Source organism: Diospyros lotus, chromosome 14, assembly GCF_014633365.1.
Source record: "Diospyros lotus cultivar Yz01 chromosome 14, ASM1463336v1, whole genome shotgun sequence".
Classification (NCBI taxonomy): Eukaryota; Viridiplantae; Streptophyta; class Magnoliopsida; order Ericales; family Ebenaceae; genus Diospyros; species Diospyros lotus.
Genome location: NC_068351.1, coordinates 29,578,717 through 29,585,092, shown reverse-complemented (window position 1 = coordinate 29,585,092; position 6,376 = coordinate 29,578,717).

Sequence of the window (6,376 nt, the reverse complement as noted above, 5' to 3'; positions counted from 1 at the left end):
AAAGAAAGAGTGTGTAGAATGATTATTGATGGAGGAAGTTGCACCAATGTAACTAGCACGAAATTGGTGGAAAAGCTGAATTTGCCAACTCAAAAACATCCTCGGCCATACAAGCTACAATGGTTGAATGATTGTGGTGAGATTAAGATAAATAAACAAGTGCTAGTTTCATTTTCCATTGGTAGGTATTGTGACAAGGTTCTTTGTGATGTTGTGCCAATGCAAGCTGGTCATATCCTCTTAGGGAGGGCATGGCAGTTTGATAGATGGGTCAAGCATGATAGATACACTAACAAATACTCTTTTGTAATGAATGGGAAGTCCGTTACCCCTATACCCTTGACACCCCAGCAGATATATGAAGATCAGATGAGGGTTAAAAAAGAGAATGAAAAGAAAAGAGGGAGTGAGAATGAGGGAAATAAAAAAGTGGAAGAGAAAAAGAGTAAGGAAGAAGAGAGCGAATTTGAGGGGATTCAAAAGGAGAGAAACTTGGAGAGAAGAAAGAAGGTTGAATTAAATAACAATGAAAGTAAAAAAGAAAGAAATTTAGAGAGTGAAAAGGGAAAAATAGAGAGAAAAAAATGAAGTTTTTATGCAAAAGAGGGAGATGTGAGGAGTGCTTTTTATGTTAGGTAGCCTATGTTTGTACCATTGTACAAAGAGGCTTGCTTAAATACTAAGGAATTTGACCTTTCTTTGCCTAGTGTTGTTAAATCTCTTTTGCAAGAGTTTGATGACATCTTTCCCAATGATATTCCAAGTGGTTTGCCACTTTTGAGGGGAATAGAGCATCAAATAGATTTTATCTAGGAGCATCAATTCCTAACCGACCAGCTTATAGGAGCAATCCCGAGGAAACGAAGGAGCTCCAAAGGTAAGTTGAGGAACTTTTAGCGAAGGGATATGTAAGAGAGAGAATGAGTGTAATGCCCTGAGTCATTATAAATAAATAGTATATTGATTATGTTTATATGATATGTAATTAAATTATTTAATTAAGGTAAGATGATAAGTATGTTAAGATAAATAATTATTTTATTTAGTGGTTAAAGGGATTTTTTATTTATATATATATTTAGTATATATGTATATAGCATGTATGTATATAATTTAGTATATATGTATGTATGTATATAGCTATACATATATGTATATGATGTATGTATGTATCTCCTATATATATATTTGTATATATATATATAAAAAAAATAGAAAATCACAAGAAATCTGGAGCAGGCGCACGATCGCGCCTGCAATCGGCCGATAGGGGTAAGGGGGAGCTTTAAATGCTCCTCAGATCGTCGGTATGGCCTCTAAGGCACCTGGGAGTCTCGATGGGACGTTCGCGGTGGAGCTTTGGCTATAAATAGCCGAGATCGCGCATGCCTCATTCATCCAAAAATTTCGAGGCTTTAATCGAGCACTTGGGCAGTGTTTGAGAGTTTTCGTAAGTGGGGTTCTGATCCTCGAGGTGTGGGCAACATTTCTGGAGCTTTTGGTGTCCAGCGGAGTAGCGGGGAAGAAGATTCAAGCACTCACCGGAAAATCGCGATTCGCCGGAGCCGAGCCTTCAATCGCAAATCCGAGGTATGTCCAGTCATTTTTTCAAAAATTTAATGTTATATTTGGGTTCGAGATGTCGAAATCAAGGGGGAGGGAAGCTTCTTTCGAAGCTTGAAGCAGCCGAGGCATCGCCGGCGGCGAAATGGCGGCCGGAGAAGACGGCTGCAATCGGGCGCGTGGTGGCACGCGCCCGCGAGTGGGAAGAAGGTGCGTGCTTTCCACGCGCCTGCCAGAAAGAAATAAAATAAAAGAAAAAGAAAAGAAAAGAAATAAAAAGAAAATGTAAATAAAAGAAATAAAATTTTGAAATTTTTTTATTAAATCTGGAATGTTGTTTATGGTTTATTTAGTGAAGAATTTTCTGGAAATGCTAAATTTATAAGTTATTTAGGTAGATTTTTCTATTATGGAAATAAGAAAAAAATAAGTTTTTATTTAGAAAAATTTCAAGAAAAATTTCAGATTGTTAAAAGTATTATTTAAAAAATATTAGTAAAGAGAAATTGAATAAAATGAAAGATTAGATAATTATTATGTGATAATTATATGTTTAGCTATTATGAAATAAGGAAAAATAGGAATTTAAGTTGGAAAATTCCATGAAAATTTCAGAATAATAGAAATATTATATAAGGGATATTGGTGAAGATAAATTAGATTTTTTGAAATAATAGATAATTTTTATGCAATTCTTGAAGAAATAAGATTTAGAAATAAAGAGAAATTATGAAATAATAGTAAATTGATATAAGTTTAATGTCTAGGAGTCTTTGAGGACGAGAAGTAGCCGCTCGACATGAATTTCGAGACTGACACGTCTTTCGAGATAATTTAACTGTAAGTGTACCGCATGAACTTAGTACAGTTATAAATGTTAATTTCAAGAATGCTTTTATCATATTGGCATGTTATGATGTGCAATCAACACGTAGACTGCATCAATGACATGATTATGAAATGCATACATACACATTGATACTGTTGATTACACGCATATGAGGCCGTAGGGAGTACGAATTGGCACCACTGTCTTATTAAGGGTGCACCCATATACCCCGGCTTCGAAAGAGGTGGCCGCTAAAATGGTAGGCAGCATGAGGGGTGTAGTTGACACCTACGATGAAAGACATTGCATACACACATGACATGACTTTATGTACCTTACTTAGATGATCCATCATCTAACTTGGGTTTTCGCCCCTGGAACATTCGACGTTCCAGTCGAGACTTGCAGAGATGATTTCGAGATTGGTGATGAGTAGTGTTACGAGAGGACAAGATACGAGTATATGTACCATGATATGTTGTAATATGGATAGTTTAAAGAATTGTGTACATTGTATTTATCAGACGCTTATACCCTGTAATGAACTCCATGTCTAGCTATTATTATTGCCATGAGCAAGTTCGATTCAGCTTCCGCTTTGTATTTATTTTTTAGTATAGATATCTCATCTAGCACTAGATACAGTCTTAGGGAATTTTTTAAAAAAAAATATAGACCAAATTTCCTAAGATATAACACGCCCGAGAAGGTGGGCTGTTACAATGAGTCCATGTGCGGTTCTGGTCTTACTTGTTCCTAAAAAGGATAGGACCTGGAGGATGTGATGGATTGTCAGGCCATCAACCAAATCACTGTAAAGTATCGCCATCCCATTCCTAGATTAGATGACATGTTAGATGAATTGCATGGTTCATGTATCTTTTCTAAAATTGATTTAAATAGTGGATATCACCAGATTAGAATGAGGGAAGGAGATGAATGGAAGATCGCTTTTAAAACAAAATATGGTTTATATGAGTGGTTAGTGATTCCCTTTGGGTTAACTAATGCCCCTAGTACATTCATGAGGTTGATAGACCATATTTTGCATCCTTTTATGGGCAGGTTTGTAGTGGTTTACTTTGATGACATCCTAATCTATAACAAGACCATAGATGAGCATCTAGAGCATTTGCATAATGTTCTAAGTCTTTTGCATAATGTGCATCAGTTTTGCTTACCACATGTGGAATTTGCATATAATCGTAGTGTCCATTCTGACACTAACCATTCTCCATTTGAGGTAGTTTATGGTTTTAATCCGCTAACTCCATTGGATTTATTACCTTTACCACTTGTTGAGTGTGTCAATTTAGATGGAAAGCGAAAAGCAGAAATGGTGAAACACATGCACGAGAAAGTTCGGGAGCAAATTCAAAGACGAACCGAGCAATATGTTACTCAAGCTAACAAAGGTCGAAAGAAACTAGTTTTTGAACCAGGTGATTGGGTTTGGGTACATATGCGCAAGGAGAGATTCCCAGTTCAAAGGCGTTCTAAGTTGCATCCTAGGGGTGATGGACCATTTCAAGTGATTACTAGGATCAATGACAATGCCTACAAGTTAAACCTACCTAGTAAGTATAATATAAGTGCCACCTTTAATGTTTCTGATTTAACTCCTTTTGATGTAGGTGATGATTCGTGGACGAATCCTCTTGAGGAGAGGGGGACTAATGAGATTAATGAAGCTGTAAAAGATGCCAAAGATCCTCTAAGCCTACAAGGAGGTCCAATCACTAGAGCAAAGGCAAAGAAAATGAGAGAGACACTCTATGGGCTAATTGAAGACATTCGAGCCAAACAAGGGTTTACGGATGCATCTACCAATTGGAAGACAACAGGTGGAAGTTAAGCCTATATCCATTTAATCAACATGCTAGCCCATTAGAAGATGACACGTGGGAACCAAGCTTATGTCCATGTGTAGCTGGCCAACAAAATAGTTGTTTAATTTTTTAAATTGTATTATGGAGAGAGAGGGGACCAACAATTAAGGTAGTGGGATGTGTGTGTGGCTGGTAGTTATTAAGCATTTGGGTAGTGGGTAGTTATTGGGTTAATGGGTAGTTATTTCAGGTTGGTAGTTATTTCATATTTGTTTTTCTATTTAAAGGGAATTGTAAACATTTCAAAAGGTTGGTTAATTTCATGTTTCTTGAAATGAGAAATTTCCCACTTGGCTTTTCCAAGAACTCTAAAACTTATTACTCCCAATTTCTTTTCTCTTATTCTGGAGTGTGACATCTATATCATTCTTTTCCTTATTTTGTTTTGTTTGCTTGAATCTGGTTTAGCTTTCTTGGGATGATGCTCATCTTGTTCGTGGGTTTTTAAATGCAATTAAAGGGAACTTCATCTGCTCGCATCATGAAAATCCTATAATCTGATGTTCTATATGAAATTGTAAATGTAATCTGTACCTCCTGTCTAAAATCTAAATTCTTGTTAACTCATGCATTAATTTTCATATACATGCATATTTAACTTTGAGATGTGTTTGTCCAATTGAAAGATAGAGAGAGATGCAAGCACATTCCCCTAAATTAAATCATGACTGCTAAATGAATGAAAATGAAGGCACAAATTGCAAAATAAAAAGTATAAGCATAAAAAAGTTTAGGTAGTGTTCTCTTCATATTTCAGTTTCAATTTTGAGTTTTGAATTCATTTTCAATTTTGAGTTTTAAGTGCTTGTTTTGAAATTACTGAAAAAGCGTTCTTTTTATTATTCTGAAAAATTGTTTCTCAAATTAGAAAACTGAAAAACGAGTTTACTTTGAAATTTTGAGAAAAAATATTTTATAATATTTTATTCAATAAATTTGATTCAAAGTAAATTGTAAATATTTGTTAATAAATTATAAATTTGATTCAAAGGGTTTAAAATATAATACAAGAAATAATAGATAATCTAACATTAAAATTGTAAAGTGCTTTCTAAAGCAATTTTTAATTTGACTCAACTATTAATTCTATGATAAATTTATTTTTATCTACAAATTGAAATCTAACATTAATTTTCAAATTTAGATTACCAATAACATAGACACTAAAAAAATTATAAATCATAAAATAACAAAATATTGATTTATCATAAACATAATCTGAAATCTTAGAAATATCATTAAAAAGAAAAATTAATATAAAAAACCATATTACATATTTAATTTAATATTAAAAAAAGAAAACAAAACAAAAAAAACTTAGATGCATATTCTGATTTTCCTCATTCCTATTGCACAAAATTGAAATCCCCAAATCTCAACCCTAAAAAGGAGGATCCGTAGGAGGAAGAAATGGTAGAGGGAAGAAATGACTGGCGATGGCGGATTTGGGCATGGAGGGCGGTGGCAAGCGTGGATGGTAGATCTGGGCGTAGCAATGATGGCAGTAATGGTGGTGGCGGGCGGTGATGGCGATGGTGGGCATGGATGGTGGTGGCGGAAGTAGATGGTGGTAGAGATCGAGCCTTGAAGAGAAGAGAAGAGAGAAGGATTAGAGTGTTTTTCGTGTTTTGGATTCGAAGACTCTGTTTTGGTTAAAAACAGCCAAAATGTGATTTTAGCATTTTGAATCTTTTATACAATTTTTTTTTTTTTTTGTGTTTTGGAGAATGCAGTTTTGAAAATGGGTAAGTAAACGCATTTTAAGTGTTTTGAAAAATAGAAAACGAAAAAAGGTCTAAAATCAACAAAGAGAACAAGCCCTAAGTAGCTATAAATGGTTTGTGCTAGAAATAAACTGTGTTTAGCTTTCATTGAAGCATCTTTAACAGATCAAGTTATCTATTGTAATAATAGGAAGGAACGCTCCTCTGTCTTCCTTTCCATCCTCAATGGTTTTCAGGGAGATGTGCTTGTCCATGCCTGTAATGTCAATGCAAAACATTCACTAGTACTTGTCATTCCCAAAAAATAAAGGATCCTATCCAAGGATACTAGTCCATTAAAAGGACATCATGAGGCTCTTTTCTTCTTAAGA